The sequence below is a fragment of the Polypterus senegalus genome, chromosome 6, assembly GCF_016835505.1.
Source record: "Polypterus senegalus isolate Bchr_013 chromosome 6, ASM1683550v1, whole genome shotgun sequence".
Taxonomy (NCBI): Eukaryota; Metazoa; Chordata; class Cladistia; order Polypteriformes; family Polypteridae; genus Polypterus; species Polypterus senegalus.
This window is the reverse complement of record NC_053159.1, coordinates 162,751,968-162,771,527: the sequence shown is the minus strand read 5'-3', so window position 1 is coordinate 162,771,527 and position 19,560 is coordinate 162,751,968. Positions and strand designations below refer to the sequence as shown.

General features: G+C 39.8%; 1 protein-coding gene across 3 annotated transcripts in view; it reads right to left on the bottom strand.

Moving 5' to 3' along the window:
* The window catches only part of LOC120531758 (protein TANC1-like), a 539,293-nt gene extending 520,978 nt beyond the window's left edge, over positions 1 to 18,315 (bottom strand). For all 3 annotated transcript variants that reach the window (XM_039757454.1, XM_039757458.1, XM_039757456.1), the window contains exon 1: positions 18,229 to 18,315. The gene's annotated coding sequence lies outside the window, so the exon portion shown is untranslated. The remainder of the gene's footprint in view (positions 1 to 18,228) is intronic.
* Between the last annotated feature and the right edge of the window lie 1,245 nt (positions 18,316 to 19,560).

Genomic DNA, 19,560 nt, shown 5'->3' with positions numbered 1-19,560 from the left:
AGGGGACAGTTTAAACTCTCTGGTGATGGTCGGTACTCTGTGACAATGCCTTTTCTTTTCCTCCCTCTGCGAGATGGCTTTTCCATCACTGACATTACTTCTAGTGTCCGTCTGTCTGGACTCTCTTTATCCTGCCAGAACCATCAAAACTGAAAGAACCACCATCTTGATCAATCAGAGCCACACACCTGTCTGAAAAGACAATCTCTTTAACGCCATTTACTCACATTTTTTGTTTAATTTTCAATTATATTGGATTTGCCTATGGGTGCACCAACACTCTTCATTGTCTCTGCTTTGTTATTATACATTGCAAACTATTTCATATTGTATTTATTATCTGTTGCTGATATCACATTCCGGTCACTAATCTGTGAGAGACATGCAAGTAAGAATCTTACTGTGCTTTGGACATGTGATGACAATTGAATATTCTTGTCTATCTGACTGTCAAGGCTCTTTGGAAAGATGATGTGTTGCATGATGGTCAGACAATGCATGTAAGAATTTCACTGCCCACTATATGTGTGACAATAAACTTCAACATAGAATAAAATGAAAAATGACAAAAACAATAAACTCTGAGCATAGATTAACATAACACATTTTGTTTAGCAGAACCGTGTTATATGAAACCAGCTCTACTGTGATGATTAGCAACTGTATAGCTGTGCCCTTAGGGAAGCTCAGCCATTTTCTGGTAGTAAACAGGAGGCCAAAAATGTATGAATTATTCTCCTTTTGTTTCTCCAATTGTTTGGAGTGGATGATCCACTTATCTCTAAGCTCTCTGAAACACAGCAGAAAAAGATTAGTACTCTCATCTACAAGACTGAATTCAGATACACTGAAAAGCCCATATTGTTAATAGTGACTATGAAAGGTGATCCACTCTATAACAACAGTAAAATAAAGACTGAGACATTCTGAAAAGCACCTGTAGACTGTGTTGAAAAGGACAAGCACCAATCAAATTAAAAGTTGAGACACTATACAATCAACTGAGTCCTGATGTTCTAGACTAATTTAAAAACGCCTGTTCATAGACATGAAAAATACAATATATTGTCACGCAGAGGTTAAGGGGATCATCTGGCAGGCTCAACTAAGGTAGGCCAAGGTGAGGGTTGGCGCTTTTGCTAACACTAAAACCTCCCTTAACCACAGCACCGAGAAGATGCCCATTTTGGGAAACTGACTACAGCCCTTCCAGTCAGAGACCAATAAGAATCCAATGCCCCCGGATGGTGGCGTCTCAGTTGGACCCCAACTTTCTAGACTATGGAGCACTGTGTTACACACCTGCTCTTCCAAGCTGTTAGCTTTCAAAGCCAAGAAGGCTTCTTTTATTTCTGTTAGCTGATTGACTGCGCTTTGCACCCACATGCGCTTGTTTTGTTTGACCTGACAAAGGATTGAAAGGGGTAAAACAGTTGGCACCCAAATACTTCTCTAGACTCTGAAATTGTGCCACCCATTCACAATATATTATACCATATATATGTGTAAGTAAGTAAAATTTATTTATAAATTCCCTTTCAATTGGCTCTGGCAGACCCCCGTGACCCTGTAGTTAGGATATAGTGGGTTAGATAAAGGATGGATGGATGGAATTCCCTTTCACAGACATGACATCACAGAGTTCTATAGAACAATAAAAGTGTCATCCAAACATAACAAAACAATAAAAGAAAGAAGAAATAAAATAACATAACAGGAATTAAACAAAAATAAACTAAAAGTCCAAACAAAGACTACATAGCTGTGATTAAAAGCCTGCTTAAATAAAAATCTCTTAAGTTGCTTACTAAAAGATTCAACTGACTCAGCCATGCACAACGCTAGCAGAAGACCATTCAAGAGCCTTGGCGCAACAGACAGGAAAGCACAATCCCCACGTAGCTTAAGCCAGGTACGAGGAATGACTAAGAGGCCCTGTTGCCCAAACCTAAGTGCCTAACGGCCTGCATGGCAGCTCAGGAGGCCAGTGATATACTCAGGGGCTTATGCGCAGAGAGCTCTACAGTTAAGCACCAAAATTTTAAAACAAATTCTATAATAAACCAGAAGCCAGTGCAATTTGTACAAGATGAAAAGTAATATACGTCCTCCGACTAGATCAACTTAAAAGCCTAGCAGCTGCATTATGGACTACCTGTAGCCAAGAAGGGGGGGATTTATTTGGACCAGTATGCGGGGAATTATAGTAATCAAGATTGTGAGGAGATAAAAGCATGTACAAACATCTCCAATTCTGGTCTTGAGACTATGGTCTTCAATTTTAGCAGCTAACAGACTTTACATGAGAATCTAGGCTTAAAGACTGATTGAAAATAACCCCCATATTATGTAAGTGCGACTTGGCAGCTAGAGAGACAGAGGTCATCTTAAGACTAATCTCAGAATGAAGGCTAGGGGGAGCAACAATTAGAACCGGAGTCTTTCCTGAGTTCAACCTGTAAGTAGTTATTACAAAGCCAGTTATTAATCTGCGATTAGAAGTCAACCTAAATGGACAGTTTTTCAATTTGATTGGGTTTAAATGAAATATAAACCTGTATATTACCCACATAAAGGTGAAAAATATATATATAGATATATGCAATGTACACACATAGTAAAAATATAAATAGTCAAAGTTCACTCCGCTTCACCATGAGCAGTGAGATGGGCGAATGGAGAAGACAAAGAACTCCAGATGCCTCAAAACATGTGCTTCTCTTTCTTCTTTTTTCAGGAGAGGACCAGTAAAGGACTAAGTTATGTATGACAAGTTAGGCAAAGACCTAACTAAGGGACAAAGTAAAAGAGAGATGGGAACATGGAAGGCCAGCTCTACTTCCAGCCACTTCAAAGAAGGAACTCTGCCAAACAGACAAGCCAGAGGCGTAACAAATGAATATGCAAGAGGTTCCCTACCCTGTTAATTAAGGCACAGCCTAACATAAAAGCTTGTTTAAAACAATAAAGGATGAGCTGTATCCTTATTACAAAAAAAAGAGATCAACTCTGATAACTGAAGGAAACTAGGGCTTTCTTTTTTTCTTGCATTTTTGTTAAAATAAATATCCCTATTTTGGGACTGAAACCCAATTCCTAATGCAAGAAATTGTATAATGCAAAATAAAGAACAAAAAAAAAAAACATTTAAAAGCTTTGTGTTTTGGTTGACATGGCACTTCTAAGCAGTCACTGTAAAGACTGCTCCATTCCTAATAGTATTCTTTGTGAAGAGCACAATATAAATTAAAGATCAATGAGTAACACTTTTTAAAGCACTTTCTGCAAGTTTTGACTGTACATGAAACACTGAAACTAAATGCTCTCAAATTATCTGAAAAGCACCGTTTATTATCATTATTAATGGAAAACCCTAAATCAATTAAACCTGTGCTCATTTCATTTGACCAGGGCTGTGCAGTTGGAGTCGTGGAGCCAAAAGCAATTATTGGGTTACTGGAGTCGGAATCGGTAAAAATGTATCAAGTGCAGCTCTGAAAATTTCCAAATTCACATGTACTGATTTGATCAACCTATTTTTTCTTCTAGACTTTTGATATAAATATGGTTTCTTTTTAATTTTGTAAGTTTTAGTGTTATGTTTAATGTTACTCAGTTTTGTAAGTTACAACAACATCTCCACAGCTATAAACCCAAACTTTAACAGGTGTGGAGTGCTAAAAAGTAGCCTGATGATTCATGCTGCTAGTGATGAAGTGCCCTGTATTTTATATATTGTGTGCTTTCAATCAACATAGCAAATATATTAGTCTAATTAGAAATAGAGAAATCTGAGTTGGAGTTGATGGTACCCAAAATTCAGGAGTCAGAGATGAAATTGGAGTTGGAGGTTGAGTGTAACGACTCCACACTCCTAGATTTGAAAAGTACAAGCTGGCAGCATTTTCACTTAAAAGCTATATTAATTAATTATTGGGTGACGACTAACCTTAAATATTTTCAGACACAATTACTACTAAAAAACATGGTAAAAGGCACTACATTAAATAAAGACAGTGGCTGCCTTTCAATGATTTGATAAACTATTGCTGATAGTATTCAGTATGAAGAGTACTAAATAAATGAATGCAAACTCCAATCCTAGAGGGCTACAGTGGCTGTAGGTTTTCATCCTAACCACTTTCTTAATTAGTGAACAGTTTTTTGCCGTTAATTAACATTGTTTGCTTTCATTTTATTTGACTTGCTATTTAAGACTCAGGCGCCTTAATTGTTTTTTTTTTTCCTTGATAAGCATTCAAATAATTATCAAGATACAAAACAGACTAAGACATAACCAGCTAACCACTCTCCATCAATACAATATCTGAAAATAAAGAAAGGTGAAGATCTAAGTGTGATTATATGTTTGGTCAGAGAAATTTTGATGGTAGTCTTTAAAAAAAAAAAATTGGAAATGTCTGGCGTGGCAGAATGAGAGTACCAACAAGCCATAGAATTAAATAACAGGTTTAAATAACTACAAGAATCAGCTTCTAATAAAGAAACAGGTTGGAGTGAAATTAGAGTTTGAGGCTCCAACTTAGCCGGTCGTCTGTTGGCTCACTTTACATCTCATTTTTGTTTGGGTGCCATTTCAGGAAGAAAGAAGCAATTCAGATGACAGAGTCTGTGAAAAACAAGGCAATTAAAATGAAGGGAAAAAGAAGTCAACTGACAATGGAAATTGGCCACTGATTAAGAAAGTTGCAGGAAGAAAAGTCTGCAGCCCAGCAGGATCAGTGTTGGACACCCCTGAATTAAAGACTGATGCTTAACAACTTTTAAAGCACTTTGAAAGCGTATACTGTATGTAGATTGGTAAAGGCAATCTACGAAACAAACAGCCCGAATGGTCCATTTTCTCATATGTTAAGATGAAGCAGTGCAGAAAGCAGTTGCAAATGCTTAGACTTAAAGTTTGGGATGAGTTCATCCTTGCCTTTACAGAGTTGTGTTTGCTCATTTTGTGGAGAATGACACTCCCACCAGGCATGAAGACAGCAATGGCCTCTGAACTATTTACAAAGCCTACCCCAGGGGCCCACCTCAGAATGAACAGGAGGACTTGTTTGCATAGCTGGGTGCTGTATTGTGGTATCAAGCAAGAGGCTGGATGTCAATCTCTTTTATAGCCCCCTTTAAGATGAAGGGGAAGACCAAGAGAAAAAAGAACCCTGCTTCGTCAACCAGTCGTGATTATTTAAAATGTGGCGGGTGATCCCCAGTTAATTATGGGTTTTCCAGCTCTCTCTCTCTATCTCCATACCCAACAGCACACATGTTGTAAATGTTGTGGTAAAGATTAAGAAGGAAGGATCAGATAGCCATGTCCAGCAACCAATTAAAACACGACTTCATCAACAAAGTATCTAGTCATTCACACTGGTTCTTCCAAGACTGCAGCACCTTTTTAATCAGTGATGGGTTGTCAAACCAGAAAAGGGTTATGCAGGGAGGATGGATGAAGACAGACAAAATACTGGAAAATAACCCCCATAGAAACCACTCTGAATTAGATTAATGTATTAGGTTATATTAAATGAAGTATAATTCAGGAAAATCGTAGATGGTTGGGCCATGTATAGTAAAGTATCCCCCTACAGTCTGTTTCTTGAGTACCATTTGGAGGAAGAAGGGATGTGGTCGACCAACTATGAGCTGGCAAGCCACCATCAACAAGGATTTTGAAATGATGGGCATGACCAGGGAGGAAGCTAATGAACTGACTGAACACAGTGGAAAAGATGATGTATTGCCCTATGCACCTTAATCAGAGTAGGAAGGCCCAACCAACCAATAGAATGAGGCACTGCCATGACTCAGAAAGATGCAGAGAAAGGGAACTTTGCTTTGACAGCAGGCCGTCACTTTTAAACACAGACCACAGCTCAGTCATACAGTTGAAACAGAAACCAACAGGGGTCATAGTACAGAGACTGTCCCATTCTTTGCAAGCTATGCCTTGACCAAATAGGAGAAGCCCAAGATGAGGTGTGAACAAACGCACTCTACCAGGCACCTCCGAGATGCGGAGTATGGAAGGGAGTGAAGGTGATTTTTTGAAGCCAAAGAGGTAGTAATGCCACAGAGAAGAGAGTGGTCGATGTGTGTTTTATGGTCAGTTAGCATGCAGCCATCCCACCTTGCAAATTACCAGGCGAGATATTGGGACCAAAAAGGTGTTGTAGTAGGAAAATTGGAATTTTAGCTGGATCGGAGGATGTTTCATTACCTGGATGGGGAGCCAGTGCAATGAAGCACGCGGATTGGCTGGCGGGATGGAAAAATAACTTTGTGTCTGGCTGGTATCATTTAGCAGACAGAGCAAGATAAGCAGAGGATCAGGAGTCATTCCATTGAACTGCTGTGTCTTGGGCTTGTGGCTCACTGTTGCCCCCTTGTGGTCACAACTGGTGTAGTTGGCAGGATTTATCTGGTCATTCAGTTGTCAACAACCTGCAATTTCAAGTTTACTGTTGCCAAAACTCAAGACACACCAATACACTACACATTATTAAAATAAAGGATTTTTATTCATTCCTTGGACTTCTTCAATCACCTTTCCAATAATCAACCACAATAAGTACAATAAATCAAACAATAGATAGATAGATAACCAAACAATTCTTCCTCCTCATGACCTCATCTGAGTATTGCCCGCTGCATCTCAACTCTCAGGTAACCCAGTAACTCTCGTACCCAGGATTTCTTTCAGTGCCACGCTGCATCCTTGAGGAAGCACAGCCGGACCACTGAAAATGTTGGGAGGACCCCCCCTCGACAGCACCCTCTAATGATACCCAGGGACACCAAAAGCACTGCACATATTCCATTTCCCAAGCAAACCTCCAGGTGTCCCATCTGGGTTACCATATAAGGATCATTGCCATCTATTGCATGAGGGACTCCCATTTCTCTGCATTCCCCAATCGGACCAGAATGCCCATTCTCCTCCTACAGTGTTCATTTTTCTGATTTTTTTATTTTATTCACATACTGTGATGATCCTGCCACTATTTTTTTTCTTCAAAAAGAAAAGAAAAACAACACTAATTATATCAACAGTTTTTTTTGCCAAAAATATACTGGTCTCATCTTCTATGCTAGCTTTCACCAATACTGGGTTGCAGCGGGGACAAAGACTATTCTAATAGCCCTGTGGGTACGAGTAACCCTGAATGGGACAGAACAGATATGTAGACAGCCATACTGTATCAGTTGAGCCTTCTGTTTATGCCTTCTTAGATTCTCCTTCATTTCAGTACAGAAAGGCTACAGCTTATCAAGGTAGTGGGCACAATGCAAGAACCAACCACAGAAAGAACGTCAACCCACTGAACACAACATTCAATGACACATTTATACGCACTTACATCAGGCCAATTCAGACTTGCTAGTAACTTAACGTGAACATGCTTGGAAAAAGGAAAAAAAAAAAACAAGAGGACATGAAGAAAGACTAGAGCATTAAATCCAGACCCTGGCACCGTAAAGCAACAATGCTAATTAAAATGGAGTTTTTGCAACCCTTTATCAAAAACATTTCAAAAGAACGGATGCAAAGACACAATAGTCAAAAGAGTTTAATGAGGAGAAAAATAAAATAAAGCTAGTAAGACTCTGAAAGAAAATGCCATACAGGTGTACCAAAATGCACATTTATATCAAAACACTTCAGAAAGCACAAGTTTCTTCACAGACCCGGGTACCACATGGAATATAATTGAGGACAGCATCCCGAAAGGGAGATGAAAGGCTAACAACATGCAGATTCCAAGCAAGCAGCAGACACCTTCTGCCTTCCCCCATCTGCCACCAGATGTGAACACAGGCAGCTGTGCTAACACTGCGCCCCCCTGTCAAGGCAGCGTGACAGCTACTTCAGCTACAAGCCACAGAGATCTACAAATGGGACGCAGCCCTGAACTTACTAAATTTCAAATGAAGACTGAGTATGGAAACTTTGCCAATCAAGTTTTACGTTTATTATTATTACTATTATTATTATACTGCAGCCCTCACCAGGAAAAGTGGCTTCAGAAAGTGAGATCAGATGATATTATTATTATTACTGTATATACTCACGTATAAGTCGGGTCTTGAAACCCGAAAAATCTATCATAAAAATCAGACCCCGACTTATACACCCGTTCAAAAATGTAAAAAAAAAAATTAAGTGTCACATCTTCTTGCCTCCTCCAATGTCGCATCAGTTTCTCAGACACGACGAATTTTGTTGCAGCAGTGCAGTTACCAATTTCTTTCGCTACTTCAACGACATTTAATTTAAAACCAGCTTCATATTTTCTTCTGATCGAATGCTCCACTGTAGATAAGGGATGCTCTTACGATAAAGGTGTATGAGGGTGTGAGATACAAAAAGCATAAATCAGTGCAAACATTGCTTCGGAATAGTTTGGGTGTTACTGTGTGGTCACGTAGTCACAATAGAGAGAGAGAGGTTAGGAGCATGCACTGATACAGCGCATTGCCACACCCACATAGAAAATAAAAGGCAGTGTGCTCCATGGTTACTCTCTCAGGTGGGCGTTAGCATATCATAATCTTTTGGACCAATAGCTTAAGTTTTCCACGTTCGACTTATATGATAGACATTATAAAATAACAGAAATTATACATGGAAATCAAGTCTCGACTTATCCACAGCAGAACTTATCCCCGAGTATATACGGTACTTCTTTTGTAATACATTAAATATTGAATTTCCTTTCTGCAATATTTCTTTTTTATTTCACCAACATTTAATAGAAAAATTCTATCACAATAGGAAATCTCACTATATATACTGTATATATACTGTATATATATATATACACTCTTTTAACTAACATTGTAATACAAAAGCAAATACAGCCTCAGAATACTAAATGTCGGTTCAGCTGCTGCCATACAGTGTAAAGCACTCATTTGTTGGAACATTAGAACAATCTTGACGACAAAGCTGCCAGTCCAACCCTCTTAATTCTTACAAAAACAAAATCAAGTCAGTTTTGAGGGTCCCTGATGTCCTACTGTTTACCACAGTACTTGGTAGCTTATTCCAAGTGTCTATGGATCGCTGTGTAAAGAAAAATGTTCTAATGTTTGTGCAAAATTTACCCTTAACAAGTTTCCAACCGTGTCCCCGTGTTCTGGCAAAACTCATTTTAAAGTAACAGACTCGATCCACTGTAATAATTCCCTTCTTAATTTTAAACACTTCAATCACGTCTCCTATTAATCTCCTTTTGCTTAAACTGAAAAGTGTCATCTCTTTCCTAATATCTCATCACCTGTTGTCCTCTACAGACTTTCCCCTACCCAATCCCAATCCCTGCTGTACCTCTGACTCAACATTTGAGTCTTCCTGAGAAACAGCTAGGAGTTCTTTTAAACTCAAGAATTGAAGTTGTTGTAACAAAGACAAGGACACTGAATAAAGCTTGAGCACTGTTTCTGCAAGAGCCAAAATAAAAGTTCTTCATATATATATATATATAAATAAAATTTAGACCGCAAACAATTTTTCAGTTCTCCTGTGAGGTACTTACCATGCAGTTGTTGACTCTCACAAACTTGTCTTCCAATTCTGTTGTGGCTTTGGGTCTGCCACACCTGTTCCTGTCAGAGCTTCCTCCAGTTCCCAAGTTCCTTTTGATGTAGTAGGAAACTCATCTCACTGACACCTTTCCTTACAATTTCTCGAAAGGATAGACCTATACTTGTACGGGTTATAATGGTCTGTCTGTCTGTCTTCCTTAGTTAATTGCCTTTTTTCCACATTATGATGGCCTTACACAGTACAATATTGTCCAAATAATGCCTCAGAGGGTATAGCAACACAGGTTGTTCTAACATTGCTTTTCTAGAGATTGAGGGTTTGTAAAGTAGGTAATCAGCAAAAGATAGGACACCTGCATGAATTGTTGCATTAACTTTGAAGGCTTAATTAACTTACATTGTTGTAGAAGAGCTTTAAGTTGTTATCCCATTTCTTGCTCCCTGAAAAAGACTTTTGTGCATAACTCTGAAAATTACAATAATATCAGTTTTTGGTAACCTAAATTTTACTTTTAACCTCTGGCAATTCACTGCTTACCTCTCTACCGTTTCTGAACATTTGCTTGACTTGAACTGCTTAGATTTAAATAAAAAGTGGAAAACTAGTTGAGACAGGCAGGGTCAGTTTCAATAACAGAACAATTTAAACAATACCAAAAGCAGAGAGGAAGTCAAAAACCACTAAACCAAACTTAAATATTTTTGAAACTCAATTAAGAAGCCTTAATGCACTGGGGAGTCTTAAACTTTGAAAAAACAAAGAGCAGCCATTAAATAGCATCACAACAATGGAAGCACAGATTGGCGCCAAGGATGATATCACTGACACAGATGGTAAAAATATATAAAAACAAATGACAAAAAAAAATCTTCATTCCTGACATCCTTTGGGAAAAGAAAAACGAAACCCAAACATTTGACTTAAAGGAATCCAATGCAGGTTGTACTGAAAAGCGTGCAACACTGCTTAAACTAGCAGCACTCTATTCATGGGAAAGCAGAAGTAAGACATTTTGTTATGTAAGTATCAGTGTATCGTGTACAATGAAGGAGGAAAATAAACGAGCATGAATAGACACCATACAAAGAATCAAACATGCCACTGAGCTCTGTGGAAGCAGTGCCACCATGTCACCAAATCACAGGGCACTCTCACCCAACATTACTGCTAATAGTCATCCTTTGGAACATAAGGGGAAACCTGGAGATCCCCACAGGAAATCTACATAACATTCCTGAACCCACTTAGTCCAATCCAGGATTGCGGAGTTGAAGGCAAGCCAGGAACCAGCTCTAGACAGAGCTCTCATGCACAAATCCATCCTTGTTAACATGACCTGCACGATTTTGGGAATGTGGGTGAATAATCAGAAAACATGGAAAAGACACATGACTCCACACATAGGCATGGGATTCAAACCCAGAATGCAGCAGCACTAAACACTGTACACTTTGTAACAAAAGGAAACCAACACAGATAACAAATTTTACTTTGCAGAGAGTACTAGGGTTTTGTACCATGTTAGCTATTGTGAATGTAGTGAGAAGTCAAGCAAAATGACACCTTTTATTGGCTAACTTAAAAGATTACAATATGCAAGCATGAGTTGCCTTGAAAGCTTGCATACTGCAATCTTTTAGTTAGCCAATAAAATGAATCATTTTGCTTGACTTCTCACTACATTGCAGATACAAATGTAACCAGGGTTCAAGTACTTTTAGGTGGCAGTTGTAGCCACTGAGTTACATTTCCTTCTCTATCAACCAGTTCAAACACTTTTATTTTTCAGTTTTTCACATTAAGTATTCCTCTCTCTTTGGCATATATTTAAATGAAACCAATCTAACTTATAAATAACAGCAAAAAAGCATGCACAATCAAGACAAAAGAAACACTCCAAGTACCTCCATGAAAGGGGGATTGAAAAGCACAAGTCAGGGAACGGAGAAAAGAAAATATCGAAGTAATTGAATTATCCCTTGGAGTTCAGGTAAATTAATCATTAAGATATGTAGAGAAAAGCCAAGCAAAATGACACCTTTTATTGGCTAACTAAATAGATTACAATATGCAAGCTTTCGAGGCAACTCAGGCCCCTTCTTCAGGCAAGATGTAATCATTAAGATATGCAAAGAATATGGCACAGCTGTTGGAAAATGGATGGATGGATGGATGTAAATATGCATAGAGCACGCCATCTATAAAAAGTGCGTGTTTGTGCAAGAAAAAGACTATTGAGGGAGATCATCAAGAGATATTTGAGAACACTGAAGGAGATACAAGCTACAGTGGATGAGACTGGATAGACTGAGCAGACAACACGTCTTGTTGTGCCAGTTGCAGCTTTATGGGAAGGTAGTGAGAGAAAGCCAATGTTAAAAAAAAAATAAATACAGTGGAACCTCGGTTCACGAACGTCTCGGTACACGTACAAATCGGTTTACGACCAAAAAGTTTGCCAAACTTTTACCTCGGTTCGTGGCCACACACTCGGTATACGAACAAGCCAGTTTCCCTTTCGGTTTGTACATGTTCAGTCTCTCCCTGTTCATTTCCTGTGCAGCGAGCAAGTGAGCAAGAGAGAGAGAGCAACACACACACAGGTGCGCAAGAGAGAGGCACACACGCACACACACACACACACACACACACACACACACACACAGGAGCACGCTAGAGAGAGACACACACACAGGTGTTCCAGGCTCGTGAAAGAGAGAGGGAGGGCTAAACGCATAAGGTAGAAAAGGCTTTTTTGTTTTCAGTTCTGTTTACAGCGATCGGTTCATAGCGTGCATTGTGGCTATGTTACTTTTCTTGGTGGTTTATTAAATTACGGATTTTTCAAATGTTCATTTTTTTCCCTGTGCTTAAAACTCATTAAAAAAAAGTGTTTTTAGCAAGCGGTTCGTAGCGCTGTTTCCACCCTCAGTCCAAAGACATGCAGGTTAGGTGAATTGGCGATCCTAAATTGGCCCGGGTGTGTTTGTGTGTGTCCTGCGGTGGGTTGGCACCCTGCCCGGGATTGGTTCCTGCCTTGTGCCCTGTGTTGGCTGGGGCGGCACGGTGGTGCAGTGGTAGCGCTGCTGCCTCGCAGTTAGGAGACCCGGGTTCGCTTCCCGGGACCTCCCTGCGTGGAGTTTGCATGTTCTCCCGTGTCTGCGTGGGTTTCTCCGGCGCTCGGTTTCCTCCCACAATCCAAAGACATGCAGGTTAGGTGGATTGGCGATTCTAAATTGGCCCTAGTGTGTGCTTGGTGTGTGGGTGTGTTTATGTGTGTCCTGCGGTGGGTTGGCACCCTGCCCAGGATTGTTTCCTGCCTTGTGCCCTGTGTTGGCTGGGATTGGCTCCAGCAGACCCCCATGACCCTGTGTTCGGATTCAGTGGGTTAGAAAATGGATGGATGGTTCGTAGCGCTATAGCGCGAACTATTGCAGTGTTAGTTTTCTCTGTTGTTCAAGGTTTTCTCAGTGTTATTCAATGTTTTTACATTTAGTTTACTATTACACTGTGCATTCTATGGTTTAATGAACTATATTTGTGCCAGAAAACTAAAAAAATATATATTTACATACAGTTCGTACGGTCTGGAACGGATTAATTGTATTTACATACAATTCCATCCATCCATTTTCTAACCCGCTGAATCCAAATACAGGGTCACGGGGGTCTGCTGGAGCCAATCTCAGCCAACACAGGGCACAAGGCAGGAACCAATCCTGGGCAGGGTGCCAATCCACCGCAGGACACACACAAACACACCCACACACCAAGCACACACTAGGGCCAATTTAGAATCGCCAATCCACCTAACCTGCATGTCTTTGGATTGTGGGAGGAAACCGAGCGCCGGAGGAAACCCACGCAGACACGGGAGAACATGCAAACTCCACACAGGAAGGACCCGGAAGCGAACCCGGGTCTCCTAACTGCGAGGCAGCAGCGCTACTACTGCTCCACCGTGCCGCCTTACATACAATTCTATAAGGGAAATTGCTTCGGTTCACAACCAAATCGCTTTACAACCAGAGTTTTGGAATGAATTATGGTCGTGAACCAAGGTTCCACTGTAAATACACATGAAATCTCAGTTAGAGTTTGCCAGAAAGCACAATGGGAGACTAAATGCCATGTTTGAACACTGCATATTATCGAAAATACACCATTTCCACTATGCATCATGCTGGTGGCAGCATTAGGTAGTGTAGATGCTTCTCTGTTGCAAATCTGCACTTCTGAGGGTAGAGCATAAAATGAATAGAGACAACAAAACAGAGAGAAATCCTGAAGGAAAACCTGATGCAGTCTGCTAGAAACATGTGTTTTAGGATTAAATTTACTTTCCATCAAGACAACAACCACCAGCATAAAGCCAAAGCTACACAGATATGGCTTTTAAGAAAAAAAAAAAAAACAATGTGAATGTTCTGTAATGGAAGAGTAAAAAGTCCAGATTTCAATCCAATTGAGAATTAATGGCTGGACCTGAAAAAGGCTGTCCACTCGTAATCCCCCCTGACAGAGCTTCAAAAGGCTGACAAAAAAAAGAAAGAGTCCAGATGTGGGAAGCTGACAGAGACCTGTGCACACAGACTCAAGGATGTCCTGGCTGCCAAAGGTGCATCAACTAAGCATGGACTTGAAGGTGGTGAATACTTATGCAGTCAATTACTTTGTGTTTCACATTTGTAATTAATTTAGACCACGTTGCACAGATCTGTTTATACTTTGACAACAAAGAGTCTTTTTCAGTTGATCAATGTCAAAAAAGCCAAATGATTCAAAGTCATGTTACAATAAAATGTGAAAACCTCCATGGGGGTGAATACTTTTTAGAGGCACTATAAATGTATTGTGACCCCTGCTGATTTTAACAGCACCAGATGACGAAAATTGCACATCTGAAAATTAGGGAATCCAAGGGGGTGAATACTTATATATATATATATATATATATATATATATATATATATATATATATATATATATATATATATATATATATATATATATATATATAAGGTATTGTACATACATTTCGATCTCTGTTGATCTTCATGGCACCAGACTAGGTATAGCACAAGAAGACAAGGAATGTGCATTTTTAAGTAAAGTAAAGAAGAGATGGGAGTTTAGTCTGAGCATAAAGCCAATACCTTGAAACTTGAAAACCAACAAAGAAGACAATTTTACCAGAAGATCTTACTAACCACCTGCTACCAGAAACAATCCTTGCACTAACTACTTTTGAGCTAACTTTTGATGAAAAGAAAAAAAAAAGAAGAGAGCTTAGCCAGCAGCCCTGCATTTCGGACTTCACTGAACCTTCATCAGGGATAGACTGAGGCAGCTCCAAGTAAACCATGGGTTTTTATACGGTCTGGTTCAGCACAGGTGGTCTTATTCATATAGCGCTTTTCAGTGTGACGTCACTTCTAGCCATCTAACATTTACAGTACCTTACCACTTTTAAAAAAAAAAAGACACAAATGAATTTTGTACAACCATAACTTACGGCCAGATGTGTAAGTGTGTGTGTGGTCCACACTGTAAAGCGACAGCCTGCTAACAAGGCTGATGTTCATAGCAACACCCTAAGGCACCGCAGTCTGAATCTGCCATTAGTCAATGTGAGTATTCAAAAGAAACTTTCAATATGCACGACACAAAAGGAGCGCCAGCACAGCAGTCTGGATACCTGTTTGCACATGGAAACAAGGCTCCTTTCTGTCATCCTCATGCTGCAAACCTGTTGAGTTCACACTTATAGAATAAACTGACACATCAAACACACACAGCTTTGCAGGTCGTTCTTCCTGTGCTACCAACACACTTGAGCGTCTGGTCTGGAATGACATATCCGCCCCTAGAGGCCCTGCCTTTTCAAATACAGCAGATCTAAGTCCGCAGTGGAATATATACTGCTCCTTGACAAAGAGGCAGGTCACTTCATCAAAGTTTGGTTACTTCAGGTTGACATTTCTAAAAACACCACTTAAAAAGTATCTCAAGCATGCGTCCCGTTTACATTGGTTACTGATACGATCGGCATTAGGCTTCCCATGCTCCAAAGCACCGTTTTACACTTCCTTTTTGGCAGCATCTAACTTACTTTTGAAAAATATTTGCTTTGTTTCTCTCCTACTTTTTAGTAAACCTCTTGAGGTCAAGACTCCACTCAGAAGTGTACTTTCCCTCAGCCAAAAAAAAAAAAAGTGCATTACTTGAGCAAAGGAAACAAAACCCAAGAACCTCGTTTATGTAAAATATTTGGGAATCTCCCAAGAGTTTTAATCAAGGTATTAAGGCACAAAAAAAAATACAATTTGAAAGGTGGCTAGCACAGATATTGAGGACCACAGGTTTGAGTCACACTGCAGTCACCCTCTCTGCCTCTTAACAATCTGGCACTCCAGTGTCCTCCAAAATCCCAAAGATACGAGTATTACGTACACTGACTGGCATCACTTAGCAAATCTAATATGAGTGTGTGCCCTGCTATAAACAAGAAGGCAGGCAGAGGTTAGACCTGCACTGGGCACATTCACTCATAACAGAAAATTCACCCATCCAGTATGTCTTTGGGACATCCCAGTAAAGAAGAATCCAACCCCCCACACACACTGGCAGAACATGCCAAGCACCTACAGACTGACTAAACTGAGACATGAGCCCAATCTCCTGGAGTCGGGAGACAGCAGTGCTAACCACTGTGCCACCTTTATTTAAACTTTCCATCTAACAGTTTGTTAGAAAATGGATTTGATAAAATGCAGAACTGTGATTTCCTTATATTAAAATGTCCATTCTTTGACCAAAGAGGACTCTATCCTGGAAGGATATGGTGCAGGATACCAGTCAATGGTCAGGTACACTGTTTTACTTTTTCTTATGAAGTTAAGGCATGTCTGATAACTGTGAGGGGACTCATTTTCCTGAAGAGAACATTTTTTTCATTGACTTAGACTAAGTGAAAGCTGTGATAGGAGTACTCCTACTACTACTACTAGTAGTCCTCTTCATCCCCTCTGGGACATAAGGCTGAGATGACTTGTTTCCATCTGATCCAGTCTATGGCAACATGTTGAGCCTCACCACAGGTATGGTTCATCCACCTTTGATATTATCATTCTCCGCCCAGTTGTCTTTGGTTGTCTTTATTTCCTCCTTCCAAATGGAGTCCATCCGAGGGTGTTGAGCCACTCACACCACACGCCCTAACCATCTCAGACAGCAACATTTGATCTCAAGTGTTACACTCAGGCATTTTGTAGAGATCACCATCTGAAATCTTTTCAGGCCGGAATATCCCAAAGATTCTTCTAAGACATCCATTTTGGAAGAAATCAAGAGATCTCACGTGTCTTTGAGTTATCCTCCAACACTGTGCGCCATACAGCAAAAAAGACTGCACACTGATGTTACAAAAGTACTGAACCATCCAACACATTTTAATAGCAACAGCTACCTTGTTGTAAGAAGCAAGGCATCAAATACTATAAATCATTTGCTTATCTTATAGGATGCAAGTCCCCTAGTGTTCTCTAGCAAGGAATTCAAAATCAACAGCAGTCACTCACAACTTTTACGGAATAACTAAACAGACATTCAGTCCCACCATGTTCTCTAACAGGTCATTCCAGATGGATGAAATTCATACAGCAGTGTTAAAGAGAAAGTAAACAGGGATTTATAGACGCAATGATAAGTACTTTGAGGCAAAAAGTAGATTCCTATTACCTACAGTATCAAATATTAAGGAAAAAGTATGCAATGTTCTGTAATGGTGAGTATGAAGTTACTGGCATATATATATATATATATATAGGTATATAGACAGTAAAGGCAAGGTACAGTATATATAATACACAGATGAATAGAAAGATATGAAAGAAACTATTGGATAATTTTTCATATCTGTCCAGTCTATTAAATAGAAAATACTATCTAATAGCTAGATGGATCGGCAGACATGAGATTGATTAGATAGATAGATAGATAGATAGATAGATAGATAGATAGATAGATAGATAGATAGATAGATAATTGTCTGTCTGTCTTTTTTAAGCCTAAAAGGGCCAAAACTGCTACAGACATCTGTTGTCAACTCTTTGACAGATGCTTCGCAGTTGCCCGTCGTCCTCGGATTTTTCCGGGATAACCAAAGAACCAAACGTGAAAAAAAAAGAAGTGCCTTCGTAAAAGCCGATCAAGCCCATCCTAACAGCAGGGTCCTTGCCCTGCCCAGCTGCAAGTTACACCCATTACTTTATATGCACATATAAACATGTCAGATCATGGCAAACACAGGACTACCTAAGGGAAGCACGACATTTTTTAAATGTATTCCTTCAAAAAAATCTGATCGTATAATTATATCCGCAATAATATCTGGTTCGGCAATTTCAGATTCACTGCAATTTTAGTGCCTGTCATTTTCCGAGGCAAATGCAACGGTGGCCCTTTCGCTGCCACGCAGAGACAAGTTTCAACGTATTCCCAGAGAAAGACTTTTTTCCAGCAGCACAAGTGTTTCAGCTCCATTCCTCGCGACTCGGTTTTACTCGAAACCGTTCAAAAAGAAAGCAGCTCTATTGCGGACACGGCAGAGGAAGCGTCCACATTTAAACGGCGCACAAAGCGAGTAAGAGAAACGCAAATACCTGTGCAAACTCATGAATCGCTCAGATGAAAAGTTTCTCTCCGTTTATCCTCTCCGCGTGAAACCCCCTGAAGAATCGCAGCTCCTCGAGCTCCTCCTTCGCACACTGGCACCATGAGGTCATTGGGCATGGCTACGCACGGATGTGCACATTTTTTTTTTCCCTCAGCCTATTTCGGGAGCCTCCGAGAGTTGAGTTACGCACTTTACGCAGTGTGGGAAATCCGCCGAACTGAAACGAACAGAGTTTTGTATTCTGAACAGCAGAGCACGCAGTAAGAGGCGCGCGTTTTCCCTCGTTACAAAACTTTTTTCCCACTTTAATCTTCAGAAAACCTAGCCCCCCTTTTGACTATACCTTTGCTACCGATTATGCAAAACTGTGTGGAAGCCCACGATCGCCTCCGGTATTTACACATTTAACAAGACAAAGCTGGCCCACAGTGTAAAGTTTCCCAAGGAGCTAGTTTCTTAAAAGCCGCTGGCCAAAGTTTTCCTCCATCGCCCAGGTCTCTTCTATAAATCATTCACCCTGCCTGATCGGATCCGGTGTTCAGTAAAACAAACATCTGGTGGTCATTTGGAAGCAGTAAATGCTCTCCGGCACATTCGCCCAATCAATCTATAGATGTAAGTTTTGTATCCGTCCATTTTTTCCATGCACTCTGAAGAGATCCATAAATGAAAGCTGGACGTGACCTTAAAATCTGAAAGCGCTAAGAGGAGCCTCTGCTTATCACAGTGGCAAAACGGAGTATTTCTTAACATTACTTTGAATAGATTTATGATGATGCAAGTTCGTTTTAATCATCTCTTCTATTTTCTTTATAAATAATAATTTTATAGAAAGTGTGTTTTTTATGCCGTCAGTTTACAGTTACTTTATTCATACCGTAAATGGCTGATAGTTAAGGCTCCATTTAATTAATTATGTAGGTAGAAGCTATAGAGCAAATACTTGTATTATACTAGAGTGCCTGTTAAATTTATTTGTCCCCTTGGAATTTTTTACATTTTCTTATACAATATTTAATTTTAGTGGATATAATGTGGCTTTTTTGACACAGATGAACAGTGAAATACTCTTTAATGTCAAAGTGAAAACAGATCTCTGCAAAATGCCATACATTAATTGCAAATATAAAAAACAAAATAAATAGTGTCATTTTTTAAAACTGGCAAGGTACTGTATATGTAAGGTGTTTTGAGGTAACTTTGCACTGAAATGCACTATATGGCGTTAGTGTATGTTTTCCAGCTGGCTCAGGGACTGTTTTTGTTAGTAGACGGTGTCACAGACGGCCCTAACCCTAATCCTAACCCTAATCCAACA